The following is a 17,467-nucleotide window of genomic DNA, read 5'->3' on the forward strand; positions in this document are numbered from 1 at the left end:
ACCCCACACATACCCCCCAAGGGTATGCTGTCACATTCACAAACTCATAAATTCACATAAATATGCATATTTAAAACAAACTCAGGAAAGCCCATAGGTCTTATACAGTTAACACCTAGGCATATAAAGATACACACCTGTCCATATACACAGAAATGTATTCTTGGCACACAACCTCATATACAGCTATTAATGTGCTTACATACATAAGGCATACATACATACACATTATTCAATGACACATACACTCCTATATATTCACCCAAACACACATATGTAACAGACATACAAAAAGACATTAAAAAAAATTCCATTTGTCCTCTTCTATACACATAGATGTACTCCCATAGTACATTTTATTCATTCATCATTTATATTACAAAACATTGCTAAGGAAACTTCCTTGGTGAGACTTCCAAATTCAACCTTGTGTTATAGCTACTGGTATAGGCTAGCAAAAATGCATCGAGTAGGCTCATTTCTCCCTTTAAATTTCCACTTGCGGATACGCCTTGTGGATTCGCCTTCTCCCCTGCAAGCCCCCACCTCTCTCTGTCCCCCTTTTTTTTTTTTTTTTTGAGACAGAGTCTCACTCTGTTGCCCAGGCTGGAATGCAGTGGCGCGATCTTGGCTCACTGTAGCCTCCGCCTCCCATGTTCAAGTGGTTCTCCTGCCTCAGCCTCCCAAGTAGCTGGGACTTCAGGAGCGCGCCACCACGCCCAGCTAATTTTTATATTTTTAGTAGAGACGGGGTTTCGCCACGTTGGCCAGGCTGGTCTTGAACTCCTGACCTCAGGTGATCCGGCCGCCTCGGCCTCCCAAAGTGCTGGGATTGCAGGCGTGAGCCACCGCGCCCGTCCCCTCTGTCCCTTTTTGACTGCCCAGTCCCCCACGCCTCCGCTGGAAGGCGCTCACTAAAGGTTCAGAGTCCGAAGCCGCATTCCCGGGCACCCTCCCCGGCCCCTCCCATCCCACAGAGGCAAGGGTGGGTCCGTGGGTGTGGCAATGAACCACGTGTACCCACGGGACTCTCGAAGTGGGGGAGGGGGAGGGGCGCAGTACGCCTCCCTCCTTTCTCCGCCCCTGCCCTACCCTCTCCGCTGTTCCCCCACGGTCCTCCCCCAGCCCAGCCCAACCTCAGCCGGCAGCAGGAGGAGGCGGGAGCTGGGGCTTCGAAGTGCCCCCTCCCACCTCCGCCTCTCCCCACTATCCTCTCCCTCTTTCCTCTTTCTCCTCCCCCATCCCACTTCTCTCTCCTTTTCCTCTTTTTTTCTCCCTTCCTCCCTCCATTCCACCCGCCTCCTTTTACCCCGCCCTGCCAGTCGTCCTCCCCCTCGCCCCCTCCGCCTCCCTCCAGCTCCGCCGCCAGAGGCTGAGTCATCGCTGCGGCGCTGCCGGCCGTGCTGGGAGAGCAGGCGAGCAGGTAGGGAGGGTGTGAAGCAAGCGACGCCGTGCGACCCGGCACCACCGTCTGGGCCCTTTCCCGGAGAGGCCTGGGGAGGGGGCACCGAAAGGGGCCCGGGCCGCGGTGGGGGACGGGCGACGGGCCCCGGAAAGGCACAGATCTTACCCCTCAACCCCCATCCTTACAGGAGCCGCTTTGCAGCATTCTCAAAGAGCCGCACATGCAAATTAATACCTAACATCTAACAAATTAATACCTGGCATCTGGGCCAGGCATCTCAAACTGACGGCCCACGGACAGGTCTGGCCGGCACCTGATATTTATTTGGCTCACACAGTGTTGTGTTTGTTTGTTCTGAAGTTTTAACTATTAATAGTTGCCAATACTTAAACATCACTCATTTCTTGGAAAATCAGATTCCCAACTCAAAAAATTAGAATATATGTCAACGTATTTACCATGATAACTCTAGCCTATTTCTGAGTGGGGATACCTTTGTGTAGTCAGGGAATTGCACGCTCCCTACCTGCTCGCCCTCTAGCTTGCCACAGTCTCCGCTACTCCCTACTGTTTCACCTAGGCCACTGAACTTCCTTTATGTTTCCTGCCAGGCCTCATATGGAATGATTCCTAGTCTAGTCCACCCCATTCATATTTTACATGGGGATTAGGAAGTGAGGGTAGAGCATTTCCCAAAGTCACATGTGGCCTTAAAGCTGAAGGGGAACCCCGCTTTTCCTCACCCACTAATCTTTTCTACCAAACCATTCTGACTCCTTTGGTATGCAGGCTAACATAGGGAATTCTTTTGTGAAAAGTGTGTTCCAGAAAATGATCTGGGGATCAGAGTAGACCTCAAATGGAAGATGATTTGGAGTGTATAGCAGCTTGTCTTTGGAGTTGATGGTAGCTTCTCACAGTCTTTCCCTTGGAGTGGCAATAGGTGACAAACCAGGGTGGATAGATAAATGGAACAGTTGGCCAATCTGGTATATTTGGTTATAAGAAGTTGTTTTGGGGTCATTGGAAACCTGGCTTATGAGACACTGTTGCATAAGGGCTACAAAGGCAGTATGCCACTTTGCTTGGATTATTCTCTAGTCTAGTGCTTCTCAGCTCCTAATGTGTACATGATTCCTGTAAAGTGTAGATTCTGGCTTGGCACGGTGGCTCACACCCATAATCCCAGCACTTTGGGAGGCTGAGGCAGGAGAATTGCTTGAGCCCAGGAAATTTGAGACCAGCCTGGGCAACACGGTGAGATCCCCGTCTCTACAAAAAAATTAAAAATTAGTTGGGCGTTGTGGCCTGTGCCAGCTACTTGGGAGGCTGAGGCAGGAGGATCCCTTGAACCCAGGAGGTGGGGACTATAGTAAGCTGTGTTTGCGCCCCTATACTCTAGCCTGGGCAACACAGTGAGACCCTTTCACAAAAAAAAATAATAATAAAATTGTAGATTCTGATTCAGTAGGGCCGGATGGAACCCAAGATCCTGCATTTCTGATAAACTTCCAGGTGATGCCAGTGTTGCAGGCCCCTAGACCCTTCTGCCTTTGAGTAGCAAGGGTGTGCATTCCTTGCGCTTCCGGTCTCTTCATGGGTACCATTGCTGCATGACAGCCAAGAGAAGGGGTTTGAAGTCCCACAGTGGACTTCACAGTGGATCCCAGCCTACCCCTTAACAGTCAGCTAACCTCAGGCCAGCTGCTCATCCTCTCTGTGCCTCCATTTTTTCATCTGTTCCACTGAAGTCGAAGAATACTTCCTTAGGAGCATAAAAAAGGCAGAATGAATGTGTGATCCCAGCACAGTCTGTGCCTCATGGCAGGCCCTCTGTAAAGGTAGTTTCTACCATTGTGCACTCTCTCGTGGGCAGTGAAACCCAGAAGCGACGTGGTTAGGGAGTGGGATATGGAAGGGATATGGAAGGTATTTCAGGATAAGAATTGTATCCCTTGGCTGGGCGCGATGGCTCAAGCCTGTAATCTCAGCACTTTGCAAGGTGGAGGTGGGCAGATCACAAGGTCAGCAGTTCGACACCAGCCTGACCAACATGGTGAAACTTCGTCTCTACTGAAAATACAAAAATTAGCTGGGCATGGTGACGCGCACCTGTAATCCCAGCTACTCAGGAGGCTGAGGCAGGAGAATCACTTGAACCCAGAGGGTGGAGGTTGCAGTGAGCCAAGATCGCGCCACTGCACTCCAGCCCGGGTGACAGAGTGAGACAACATCTCAGAAAAAAAAAAAAAAAAAGAATTGCACCCCTTAATGTGGCCTTCTGAGCCATGCAGGGTGGTCACTGCCCAGCTACCCCTTAATGCTCTCTTACCTCTGTCCATGCTTCCACCACAACGGCCACCTATTAGGTCCTTCGGCCATGGTACCTTCTCCCCTCAGAGGCCTTGCACATGCTGTTCCTCATATTCCAAGCTGGCTGGCCCCTTCTTATCCTTCAGTCTCAGCTCCTATGTTACTTCCTTGGGGGTGCCTTCCCTGATCTCAGAAGTCTAAGGGTTTAGCGTAGAAAGTGGGGAGCAGGGAACATCTCTTTGGGCTGCATGTACATAGGGAAGTCACCGTATCTACTTAGATTCTAAGTTTATTTAGAGCAGCTTTGGATAGGGGTGAACTAAACGCTGCCTCTGCTGGTCTATACAGTGCCTTTGTGCAGATTAGAGAAAGGGGTCGGGCACGGTGGCTCACACCTGTAATTCCAACACTCTGGGAGGCCGAGGTGGGAGAAGCACTTGAGGCCAGGAGTTTGAGATCAGGCTGGGCAACATAGCGAGACCTCAACTCTACAATTTTTTTTTTTTAATTTTAGAGACAGGGTTTTGCTATGTTGCCAGGCTTTGTGCAGCATGTAAACTGTACAGCCTTAAGTGGGAACCCTACTGCTAATGCTTCCCCAAGCTACCTCATGATTCGCTTAATCCTTCTGTGCCTGGATTAAGTCTCTTTTATAAACTTTCTTAACCCCATAAAACTCATCACAATTGGGATTAGGTATCTACGGAGTTATTTATTTAAAATGTACCCCCTACACTAGACTGTATTACATCAAATCTAGGCTGTATCACTAGTGCTTAGTATGGTTCCTGCACCATAGCAGGTGCTCCACAAATGTTTTCTGAGTATTTCAGGAGCTCATTCTCTACCAGGAAAGCTAGGACTCTTACTGAAACAACTGTGGGCATAGGGTGAGACAGGCACAGAGCTAAATGTGTGGTGCAGCCCCAGTGAGGGAGATGTCACTTCTGGCTGTGGGGATGCTCCGGAAGAGGTGGTGTTTTGGCTGGGTCTGACAGAACAGATGGAGTTCATTAGACTTAGATGGGTGGGGGAGTGTTCTTGGCATTGGGAATAGCAAAAGCAAAGGTGCAGAGGGAAAAAAGTTCAATGTGTTCCTAAGACAAGTCACAAATTGTGATCAGCAGAGTGGCCAAATGTGTTTTGTGAATTACCTGCCAATATTTATATTAAAATCAGGGGATTTCACATAAAGATCCAGATTTTCCAATTCTCTTGAAAAATTGAAAGGTCCCACCAGGTAGCAATAGACTGGCACTGAGAAGTGGCCGTTCATTTTGAAGGTGTTGGCTTACTCCAGTTTGCCACAGTCCTTACCTTTCCCAATTGCATCACACCCAGCTCTCTTCACTCATTACTGTCCCTTTCTGGCTTTGGAGATGGCAGACAGACCGTTTGATTGGCACACATGGAGTTATAAGGAAGATTGGTTCAGATCCTACAGACCCTTAAATGCCAGCTAATTAAGTAAGCTGGTAACTCTGCAGGGATTTCAGGGGTCTTCTCCAGTCCCATGGATCACTGTCCAAGTATCCCTTGGCAGAGCCATGCCAGACTTGAGAAGAAGGAACTTCAGGCCAAGAAGGCTGGTGAAGTTCTGGAAACCAAGGAGGCAGAGAGCTCTGCATGAGGCTTTCATAGAGAGAAATCAGTCTCTGTCTCTCTTAGACCGACCCCTCAGTCTAGGCATGGTGCTGTGATCTTGCTAAGAGGCAAGGGTGGGTCTGGGGGAAGATGGATGGTGCTTCCAAAAGGCTAAATTTTAGTCTCAAAGGTTTCTGATTACTGACACATAGGTGATATCTAACTTGCTTTTGTTTAGCCTTGAATATTTTCAAATATAATCTTCAATATTTCTGTTACAATATTGTAGCTTGCTTCTGCTTATAAAAATAATACATCATTTGAAAAAAATTGGAGAACGTAGAAAAATAAAGATGAAGATAATAATCTATAGTAATCTTCCCACCCAGATGTAACATGTTAACATGTTGGTGGATTTCCTTATGTTTATTTTTTTCAGTGTATTTATACTTTTGTGTGTGTGTGTGTGTGTGTGTGTGTGTGTGTGAGACAGAGTCTCACTCTGTCACCTAGGCCGGAGTGCAGTGGCGTGATCTCGGCTCACTGCAAGCTCCGCCTCCCAGGTTCATGCCATTCTCCTGCCTCAGCCTCCCGAGTAGCTGGGACTACAGGCGCCCACCACCACACCTGGCTAATTTTTTGTATTTTTAGTGGAAATGGGGTTTCACCGTGTTAGCCAGGATGATCTCGATCTCCTGAACTCGTGATCTGCCTGCATCGGCCTCCCAAAGTGCTGGGATTACAGGCGTGAGTCACCGCGCCCGGCCTGTATTTATATATAAGTTGGGAGGCTGGGCACTCATGCCAGAGCTTTGGAAGGCGAAGGTGGCAGGAAAGTTTGAGGCTAGGAGTTCAAGACCAGCCAGGATAACACGGAGAGAACCCATCTCAACAAAAAAAATTTTTTAATTAGTCGAGCGGCAGCCAGCTCTGCCTCTTGTCAGGGCCTGGAGTCCTGGGTGAATCCTGCAGGTTTTTGGTTGCACTGGCCCAGGGAAGAAGTTGGGGTTTGTCAGGTGGGCTCTCCTGGGTGTTCTCTAGTGGCAGAGGTGAGTAGGGGATTATCCGAGGCATCTGGAGATGCATGTCCCTCAGTTTCCCTGCGCCTCCCTTTCTGAATAGGTGTGCAAATGAGTGACCTAGGCCAAGAAGTGAGTTGCCACAGTGAAATGGGTTGGTTTTTGTCTTTGACGCTTCGGGTCTGGGCCCCTTGCATTTGCAGCCTGTTGTGACAGACACAGGGAACTCTATGTGCCAGCCTGTGGCTGCCCTGCTGTTGGGTGTCCTGGGGGTGGCGAGGCTCCTGCAGTCTCGTCCGGGGAGGAGGTGTGCTGTGCTGAGCACTCTATCCCTGAATATAGTTTATTTTTTCTACATTTGAATTCTGTTATAGATTTGTGTAAAAATACATTCTCTTTTTGAAGAATAAAAAAGTTCACATCTTAAAAAAAAAAATTAGCTGAGCAGGCCGGGCGAGGTGGGTCAAGCCTGCACTTGGGGAGGCTGAGGTGGGCAGATCACGTGAGGCCAAGAGTTTGAAACCAGTCTGGCCAACATGGCGAAACCCTGTCCCTTTCTGCTAAAAATACAAAAATTATCCAGGTGTGGTGGTGGGTGCCGGTCATCCTAGCTGCTCGGGAGGCTGAGGAGGGAGGAGAATCACTTGAACCCAGGAGGCGGAGGTTGCAGTGAGCCAAGATCACACCCCTGCACTCCAGCCTGGGCGGCAGAGGGAGACTCCATCTCAAAAAAAAAAAAATTAGCTAGGCCTAGTGGCACATGCCTGTAGTCCTAGCTACTTGGAAGGATGAGGTAGCAGGATCTCTTGAGTCCAGAAGGTTGAGGCTGCAGTGAGCCATGAATGCATCACTTCATTCCAGCCTGGGCGACAGAATGAGACCCTGGTTCAAAAGTGAAATAAAACAACATTGGAAGCATATTTCTTTTGCCCTTGATTTGTCCTTTTTCACTTAACATTATATGGTGAATCTTTGTGAGAATGTATTAATGCATTCCTTTTATAAAATTTTTACATAAAAAATTAAATTCAGAAAAGAAAAATAAATACTATATATTGACACCATTTTTCCAAGTTGTTAAATATGTTTTGAAAAAATATTTTGCGCCGGGCGCAGTGGCTCACATCTGTAATCCTAGAGCTTTGGGAGGCCGAGGTGGGTGGATCACCTGAGGTCAGGAGTTCGAGACCAGCCTGGCCAACATGGCAAAACCCCGTCTCTACTAAAAATACAAAAGTTGGCTGGGCGCGGTGGCTCACGCCTGTAATCCCAGCACTCTGGGAGGCCGAGGCAGGTGGATCACGAGGTCAGGAGTTTGAGACCAGCCTGGCCAATATAGTGAAACCCCGTCTCTACCAAAAATACAAAAAATTAGCCAGGCGTGGTGGCGGTGCTTGTAATCCCAGCTACTTGGGAGGCTGAGGCAGGAGAATCGCTTGAACCCAGGAGGCAGAGGTTGCAGTGAGCCAAGATCGTGCCATTGCACTCCAGCCCAAACAACAGTGTGAAACTCTGTCTCAAAATAATAATAATAATAATAATCCGGCAAGGTGGCAGGCACCTGTAATCCCAGCTACTCTGGAGGCTGAGGCAGGAGACTCACTTGAACCCAGGAGGCAGAGGTTACAGTGAGCTGAGATCGTGCCATTTTACTCCAGCCTGGACTACAGACCATGACTCCATCTAAAAAAAAAAAAAAAACAAAGAAAGAAAGAAAAGAAAAAACATTTTGCCTGTTTGTTTCCTTCCATTCTCAAAGTATAATCAGAGATCTAACTCTGTTTATCTTGCCTAAATGGATAAAATTAATATTATCACCTCCATTTTACAGAGGAAGTTGAGACTCAAAAATTAAGTGATTGGGCCTGTCGCGGTGGCTCACGCCTGTAATCCCAGCACTTTGGGAGGCCAAGGCGGGCGGATCACCCGAGGTCGAGAGTTTGAGACCAGCCTGGCCATCATGGTGAAATGCTGTCTCCACTAAAAATACAAAAAAATTAGCTGGGCGTGGTAGCATGCGCCTGCTTCAACCTGGGAGGTGGAGGTTGCACTAAGCAGAGATGGCGCCATTGCACTCCAGGCTGGGTGACAGAGCCAGACTCTGTGTCTCCAAAAAAATTAAAATTTAAATTTAAAAAAAAATGAAGTGATTTACTCAAAATCAAGTAGCTAGCAGCCCTCGGAAGGCAGGACTACACACCTCAGGCCTTGTGAATCTAGGTTAGTGGTGCAGGGGAGGGCACGCACACAAGCCTGCTGCCCCTACCCCATTGCAGTTAGACAATGCCAGCTGTGCTTTAAATTCTGAGAATCAAGAAGGATTTAAACTGAATGAAGTTAATTTGGGTGGACTTCATGGAAGCAGCAGGTTTCATGTAGGATCCAGAAAAGGTGTGTCAAATTCATAGGTACATTAGGCACCCAACCCTACTGACTCCCCGGCTAATAATAATAACTGGCCTTTGTCGTGCGGCAAGCCCCTTACTAAGGCTTTGAATACTCCTTATGTTAGTTAATCCTCACACCCAACTGTATGAAGCACTGTTATTTTCACCGATTTAAAATGAAGAAACAGAAGTACGGAGACGGAAAGTGACCAGCTCAGGGTCGCACAGCTAATGAAAACCAGGGCAGAGACTTGAACTCGGTCCGCCCGGCGCCAGAGCGAGACCCGCCACTGCCTCCACGCACCCTCCCTGCCTGGGTGATACCGCTGAGCAGCAGGCGGAGGCTTTGTCCCCCCAGCTGCGGAAAGCAGGGACTCCCAGGCACGATGGGCCCCACCCGCACTGGTGGTGTGCAGAGGACGAGCAGGCCTCGCTGGGATGACGCGGGCGGGGGAGCTGTGCGACAACGGCCTGGCGGGACAGGGCGCCTGGAGCCCGTTTCCACCGCCGCACAGTCCTCAGGATTCCCGAAGAGGTAAAATAGATTAAAAAAAAAACAACAAAAAAAAACGGATTCCCCGGAGTATTCATCATCCCAGCCGCCGGTCCTCAGCCACAGTATCTTGATTCCTCTTCGATTCTGAAATAAATTGCATCAAGAAAGAGTATCAGGGCTGGGCACGGTGGCTCACGCCTGTAATCCCAGCACTTTGGGAGGCCGAGGAGGGCGGATCACGAGGTCAGGAGATCGAGACCATCCTGGCTAACACGGTGAAACCCCGTTCTCTACTAAAAAAAGAGAAAAAAATTAACCGGGCGTGGTGGCGGGTGCCTGTAGTCCCAGCTACTCGGGAGGCTGAGGCAGGAGAATGGCGTGAACCCGGGAGGCGGAGCTTGCAGTGAGCCGAGATCGCACCACTGCACTCCAGCCTGGGAGACAGAGGGAGACTCCGTCTCAAAAAAAAAAAAAAAAAAAAAAAAAGAAAGAGTATCAGACTTGCGATCAAGAGATACAGCCCGAGTTCTAGTCCTGCCCCTGCCACTATCTGACTGTGTGACCTTGGGCCAGTCGCTTCCTCTCTCTGGGCCGCGGAGGTTAAAGCTGGCCCTTTCCCCAGTCTCTGCAGCTCACATCCCCCTGCGACGTGGCCGCCTGGCCGCCGAGCTTTCGGGGTGCTGGGAAGCACGAGCTGCGCGCAGGTCGCGAGATCCGCGGGTGGCTGCCCACTCTGCTCCTGCCCGGCGCCCAGCGTGGGGTGCCGTTCGTTGAAAAGGCTCCGGGATCCTGCAGAGACTCAGCCCCGCCCCACTGCCCTTCGGCATGAAGGTCTGCACAAGGTCAGGGAAGCTCTTGCATTCCTCCCTCCGTCCCTGTTCCCTGGGGCAGCTCACGTGAATGGGAACCCATCCTCCAGCCTGATAGCGCTCCTCGGCAGCCCTCGGTTCATCCCCCGTAGGGCCGCGGGTGGGCGTTGTCAGGCACAGCCCTGCTCGCCCTTTTCGTTCTTTTTTTTTTCTTTTTCTTTTTTGAGGCAGAGCCTCAAAAAAGTGCAGTGGCGCGATCTCGGCTCACTGCAACCTCCCCCTCCGGGGCTTAAGCGATTCTCGTGCCTTAGCCTCCTGAGTAGCTGGGACTACAGGCCTGCACCACCACGCCCAGTAATTTTTGTATTTTTAGCAGAGACGGGGTTTCACCATTTGTTGGCCAGGCTGGTCTTGAACATCTGACCTCAGGCGATCCACCCGCCTCCGCCGCCCAAAGTGCTGGGAATATAGGCATGAGCCACCGCGCCCAGCCCTGCTGGTCCCTTTCAAAGGAAACCTTCGCTGGCTCCCTAGTGCCGTGGAATAACACTGAAACCCCTTAGAACGGTGGAGAAGGCCTATCTCCATCTGCCCCAACATCATTCCCCAGTTTCGCGTTCCTCCCTCACCTTAAGGAAGTGCTTTTTTTAGAGATGTTTAAAGCAGAGGTTCAGGAGTCTACCAGTTCCTAGCTGTGTGACTTTAGGCCAGTTGCTGCTTATTGCTAAACCTTGATTTCCACATCCTTAAAATGGGGGTGGCAGCACCCATTCCGCAGGACAGGCTGAGGATTAAGTGAGTCACTTAGCATAGTGCCTGGAACATACTCAACTCACCCTAAGTGCTTGTTATTATAATTCTCAGCCCACATTTGGCTACCACCTCCTACTTCCTCAAGCTTGTCATTGTCTTTCCCTACATTGTGCCTCCATGCATACCTGGAAAGCCCTTCCTCTTTCCTTCCCCACCCAGTAGGTTCTTACACACCCTTTAAAGCCCAAATCAAAGGCCGTTGCCTATGAAGACTTCTACCCTTCCTGCCAACAGGGTAAAGAGTTCTTCCTCCTCTATCTGCTCATCATCACTTAGGGACCACACTTAACATCACACACGGTGGACAGCTAGCATTAAGTGCCTCCTGCCAACCTCAAAGGAAGAGGCTGGGGCACGAAATATAATTTGAAGAGTTTACCTGAGTCAAAGTGAGGACAGCTGCTGAGAAGACTCAGAACCAAGTAACCTCAGATATGAGCTCCATTTGGCCTTTGTTACATATGAGCAGGTGTTTAAACATATATATATATATATATATATATATATATATATGTATTTCCTCCCACCTCAGCCTCCATAGTAGCTAGGGACTACAGACATGCACCACCATACCCAGCTAATTTTAATTTTTAATTTTTTAATTTTTTTTTGTAGAGACAAAGTCTCACTATGTTGCCCAGGCTGTTCTCCAACTCCTGGGCTCAAGGGATCCTCCTGCCTCAGCCTCCCAAAGTGCTGGGATTACAGGTGTGAGCCACTGTGACCGGTTACAAGCAGGTTTCTTTGTTTCATTTTGTTTTGAGACGGGGTCTCACTGTTGCCCAGGCTGGAGTGCAGTGGCATGATCTTGGCTCACTGCAGCCTCAAACTGTTGGGCTCAAGCAATCATCCCACCTCAGCCTCCTAAGTAGCTGGGACCACAGGCATGAGCCACCACGCTCTGCTAATTTTTTATTTCGTTGTAGAGACGGATTTTTGCCATGTTGCCCAGGCTCACAAGCAGGTTTCTAAAGACAAAAAAAGAATAGGGAGAGGGCTATTACAGAGTTGTGTGTCAGGAATTCTCATTGGTTTACAGAAATAACGTTGGTTCGTGATTGGCCATATATTGTTTAGCTATAGGGTGTGGATTGTAGCGTCTGGTGTAGCATTATTCTGTTAATTTATAGCTACTGGAAGCAGTGGCAGTAGCAAGCAGTTTTTGTTTTTGTTTTGAGACGGAGTCTCGCTCTGTCGCCCAGGCTGGAGTGCAGTGGCGCGATCTCGGCTCACTGCAACCTCCGCCTCCCGCGTTCAAGCGATTCTCCTGCTTCAGCCTCCTGAGTAGCTGGGACTACAGGCGCACACTACCATGCCCAGCTAATTTTTGTATTTTTAGTAGAGAACGGGGTTTCACCATGTTGGCCAGGATGGTCTCAATTTCTTGACCTCGTGATCCGCCTGCCTCCGCCTTCCAAGGTGCTGGGATTACAGGTGTGAGTCACTGCTCCCGGCCTAGCAAGCAGTTTTAAGAGATGAATACATAGCTTAAAGTGGGATGTAGGACTGATTACTGTCTCATTTATTAATTTAAAAGGACTTGAATTGCCCAGATGAAAGTGCTTTTCTCACCCCTAATAGGATGGAGTAGACTACATAGCTCCACCTATTTTGGCTCCTGTGAAAAATATTGAGCCTGAATCTAATGAGGCCTATAAGAACTAGCTTCAGTTACAAGAAGTTCAGGGGATAGAGGAACACGTTAAACACACACAAAGAAGCTATCAGACAAAGGCAGAATGTGAAACAGTTTATAAGACAACTGCCATAATCTCTTAAAAGCCAATGTTGTAAACACAGAAAAAAGTAATGGGGAGGAGGTTCTAGATTTAAAGAGACCTAATAGTCTAACAGCCAAATATAAGATGTGATTCTTGATTATATCTTGATTTATTACTATAAAAAAATAAGGACCACGTTTTTATTTTTATCATATTTATTTATTTATTTTGAGACAGGGTCTCACTCTGTTGCCCAGGCTGAAGTGCAGTGGTGCGATCCTAGCTCACTGCACGCTCAAATTCCCAGACTCAAGCCATCCTCCCTCTTCAGCCTCCCCACAGCTGGGACCATAGGTGCAAGACATCATACCTGGCCATTTTTTTTTTATTTTAGTAGAGATGACATCTCACTACATTGCCCAGGCTGGCCTGGAACTCCTAGCTTCAGGTCACCTTCCCACCTTGACTTCCCAAAGCACTGAGATTACAGGTGTAAGTGACTACACCTGGCCCACCATGCTTTAGACAATGGGGAAATTTCACTATGAACTTGGTATTAGATGATATAAGAAAATTATTGCTAATTTTGTGAGATGTGTTAAGTGTATTGTTATGGAAGAGAATGATCTAATTTTTGGAAATACATGCTGAAGTGTTTAGGGCTGAAGTGTTAGAATGTCTGTAATTAGCTTTAAAATGCTTTAGCCACAGATTTTATATATAGTGAGATGGAGAAAACAATAAAATGTTGACAACTGTTGCTGTGTGATTGATGTAGAGGTATTTGGTTTATTGTTTTTTCTATTTTTCTGATATTTTCAAAATAAAAATTTTCTTTCCTTTTTTTTTTTTTTTTTTTTTTGTCGTTGAGACAGGGTTTCAACTCCTGGACTCAAGCAATCCTCCTGCCTCAGCCTCCCAAAGTGTTGGGATTACAGGCGTGAGCCACTGCACCTGGCCCAAAATAAAAAGTTTTTTAAAAAACACTTCTAGGCTGGGCGTGGTGGCTCACGCCTGTAATCCCAGCACTTTGGGAGGCCGAGACAGGCAGATCACGAGGTCAGCAGATCGAGACCATCCTGGCTAACATGGTGAAACCCCGTCTCTACTAAAAATACAAAAAATTAGCCGGGCATGTTGCTGGGTGCCTGTAGTCCCAGCTACTCGGGAGGCTGAGGCAGAATGGCGTGAACCTGGGAGGCGGAGCTTGCAGTGAGCGGAGATCGCCTCACTGCACTCCAGCCTGGAGGACAGAGTGAGACTCCGTCTCAAAAAAAGGAAAAAAAAAAAAAAAAGCACTTCTTCTCCAGTGCTCTAATAGCAAATTTGGGGCCGTCATTAATATCACAATATGGCTCATGCATGTAATCCCAGTACTTTGGGAGGCCGACGCGGGCAGATCACGAGGTCAGGAGTTCGAGACTAGCCTGACCAACATGGTGAAACCCCGTCTCTACTAAAAATACAAAAATTAGCTGGGCGTGGTGGCGCGTGCCTGTAAACCCAGCTACTCAGGAGGCTGAGGCAGGAGAATCACTTGAACCTGGGAGGCGGAGGTTGTAGTGAGCCAAGATTGTGCCACTGCATTCCAGCCTGGAAGACAGAGCGAGGCTCCGTCTCAAAAAAAAAAGAGTTATAGACTACCCTGGCCAACATGGTGAAACCCTATCTGTATTAAAAATACAAAAATTAGCCAGGCGTGGTGATGCATACCTGTAATCCCAGCTACTCAGGCGGCTGAGGCAGGAGAATCCCTTGAACCTGGGAGGCAAGGTTGCAGTGAGCCAAGATCATGCCACTGCACTCCAGCCTGGGCAACAGAGCAAGACTCTATCCAAAAAAAAAAAAAAAAATTACAATATTGTTGGCATACATCACCTCCATACACGGAATCACAATATATGGAGGTGATGTATGCTAGTAGGTCTTGCCATTCAGATGACAGATTATGGGCTCCTGGGGATAGCAGTTAGGTTTAGATCAACTATATTTATCTCAGAGTGTCCAGTACATTATAAATATTCAATAAATACTCATTGAGGCTGGGCGCGGTGGCTCACTCCTATAATCCTAGCACTTTGGGAGACAAAGGCAGGCAGATTGCTTGAGACCAGGAGTTTGAGACCATCCAGGGTAACATGGAGAAACACTTTTTCTACAAAAAATGAAAAAATTAGCCAGGCATGGTGGTGTGTGCCTGTAGTCCCAGCTACTTGGGAGGCTGACGTGGGAGAATTGCTTGAGCCTGGGAGGTTGAGGCTGCAGTGAGCCGATATTGTGCCACTACACTCCAGCCTCAGTGACAGACAGAGACCCTGTCTCAAAAACAACAACAGCAACAACAACAAAACCAAAACAAACGCTCATTGAAAGAATGAAGACTGTATTGCTAGAGTGCATGGTTCATTAGTAAACTTACTCTTAGGAATCTCTGAATGCAAAATGATAATGGGAAATGTTTTTCCAGCCCTTACTGTGTCCCAAGCTTGGTGCAAAGCCCTTCATATGCATTGTCTCATGTAATCCTTACAGTGGTCCTATAAGGTAAAGAAAATACTAGTCTCATGTTACCCCTGAGAAAACGAATACACAGAGAGGTGAAGGAGCTTGCCCTTACATTATTCCATTAGTAATGGCAGAAGAAGCAGTTGGTTCTCACCCTTACGCTCCATTGGCTTGTACCTTTCTTGTATCATCTGTAAATCAAAGAAAATGACCAAGGCAGGTATCCATCATTTTAGGAGGAGGTTTACTTGCCAAAGTTAAGGACGCAAGCCTGAGAGAAGGATCTATGCCTTTCTCCAAAGATGATTGTGAGGGCTTCAATATTTAAAAAGAGAAAAGGTGGATACTGGAGGAATGCACAATTTTCATGTGAGAGGGGTGTAGAGGAAGTCGTCCTTCATTCCTTGACCGGATCAGTGAATCTGCATTTTTACATAAGATAACGTAAACAATAGGGCAAAGGAAGCAATCTGATATGCTTTTGTGTCAGGGGAGCAGAGAGTTGACTTTGAGTTCTGTCCTGTGTCATGTACCTGTGATGATAAGCTGTCAATTTACATTGCCAGGGTGAAATTCAACAGAATTGTTTTAGGGTAAAGATCTGGGGGCCCGCCAGGAATTTCCCTGTGGGCAGACTGTGAGGGAGGTATGTAGCTTTATATCTTTCTTTTTTCTTCTCTTTGTAGCCATCTTATTTATGAACCAAATGGGGAGGCAGGTTTGCATGACCCAGTTCCCAGCCTGACTTTTCCCTTTGGCTTAGAGAGTTTGGGATTCCAAGATTTATTTTCCTTTCACACATCCTGTCAGCATAAGGAATTATGCGCGTATACCTGTCTTAGTACCTGTGTCTACTAGACTAGGAGCCCTTCAAAAGTGAAAGGAAGCAAGCACGTCCACACAAAACCTTGTGCACAAATGTTTGTAGCAGCATTATTCATAATAGCAAAAATGTGTCAGCAACCCAAACAACCATACTTGGTGACTGGATAGACAAAATGTGGTAGATTCATACATTGGAATGTTATTCAGCCATAACAGGGAATGAAGTACTGATATATGCTATAACGTCGATGAACCTTGAAAACATTATGCTATGTGAAAGAAGCCAGTCTCAAATGACCACATATTACGATTCCATTTATACGAATGTCTAGAATAGGCAAATTCATAGAGACAGAAATTAGATTCGTGTTTGCTTAGGATTTGGGACGGGCGCAGGGGGGATAGAAAGACTAAGGGATAATAGCTAAAAGGCACAAGGATTTGTTTTTTGTTTGTTGTTGTTGTTGTTTTTAAAGACAGAGTCTCTCACTCTATCCTCCAGGCTGGAGTGCAGTGGCGCCATCATGGCTCACTGCAGCCTTGGACTCCTGGGCTCAAGTGATCCTCTCACCTCAGTCTCCCACGTAGCTGAGACTGCAGGCATGCACCACTATAGCAGGCTAATTTTTAAATTTTCAGTTGAAATGAGGTTGGGTGGTTTTTTTTTTTTTTTTAATTACAAAATACTTTGTTGCCAAAAATGCTAACAATCATCTGAGCCTTTAGCAAGTCATACACTTTGTATTTTTGCTTTTATTATAATTTTTCATTGACACATAATAATTGTACATTTTAAAGGTGTACAGCGTGATATTTCAATACATATATACCATGTGTAATCATCAAATCAGGGTAATTTGCATATCTGTCACTTCAAATATTTATCATTTCTTTGTGTTGGGACAGGGATTCTTTTTGAGGTAATGAAAATATTCTAAAATCTATTGTATGGCTGGGCACTGTGGCTCATGCCTGTAATCCCAGCACTTTGGGAGGCCGAGGAGGGTGGATCACCTGAGGTCAGGAGTTCGAGACCAGCCTGGCCAACATGGTGAAACACTGTCTCTACTAAAAATATAAAAATTAGCTGGACGTGGTGGCAGGCGCCTGTAATCCCAGCTACTAGGGAGGCTGAGGCAGGAGAATTGCTTAAATCCAGGAGGCGGAGGTTGCATTGAGCTGAGATCACACCACTGCACTCCAGCCTGGGCGACAAGAGCGAGGCTCTGTCTCAAAATAAATAAATAAATAAATAAATAAATAAATAAATAAATATTGATTGTAGTGACAGTTGCACAACTCTGTTAATATACTAAAAACTATTGAATTTACATTTTAGATGGGCAAATTATATTGTGTGTGATTATATCTCAGTAAAGCTGAAAAAAAGGAAATATCTAATTCACCAATGAATCTGCCAAGCTAGTTTAATGAATAAAACTAGTAAATGAATGGCTGTTTCCCTTGCAGTTGACAAAAATATGCCCTAGTTCCAAAGTCTAAAATGAATTCCCTTGACTGTCTCAGGGGCATGCTCACGCCTAGCTCTCAGGAACCCATTAGTGTACTAATAAGAAACCTGATAATTCA

The 17,467-nt window shown here is 47.1% G+C and overlaps 1 protein-coding gene across 2 annotated transcripts in view; it reads left to right on the forward strand.

Moving 5' to 3' along the window:
* The first annotated feature begins 1,138 nt into the window (after positions 1-1,138).
* Positions 1,139-17,467, forward strand: part of LARP1 (La ribonucleoprotein 1, translational regulator) — a 134,529-nt gene continuing 118,200 nt past the window's right edge. Inside the window, exon 1 of one of the 2 annotated variants that reach the window (XM_054487196.2) lies at positions 1,139-1,423. The gene's annotated coding sequence lies outside the window, so the exon portion shown is untranslated. The remainder of the gene's footprint in view (positions 1,424-17,467) is intronic. The other variant, XM_054487197.1, reaches the window with a different exon arrangement.

Source organism: Pongo pygmaeus, chromosome 4 (genome assembly GCF_028885625.2).
Source record: "Pongo pygmaeus isolate AG05252 chromosome 4, NHGRI_mPonPyg2-v2.0_pri, whole genome shotgun sequence".
NCBI classification, from domain to species: domain Eukaryota; kingdom Metazoa; phylum Chordata; class Mammalia; order Primates; family Hominidae; genus Pongo; species Pongo pygmaeus.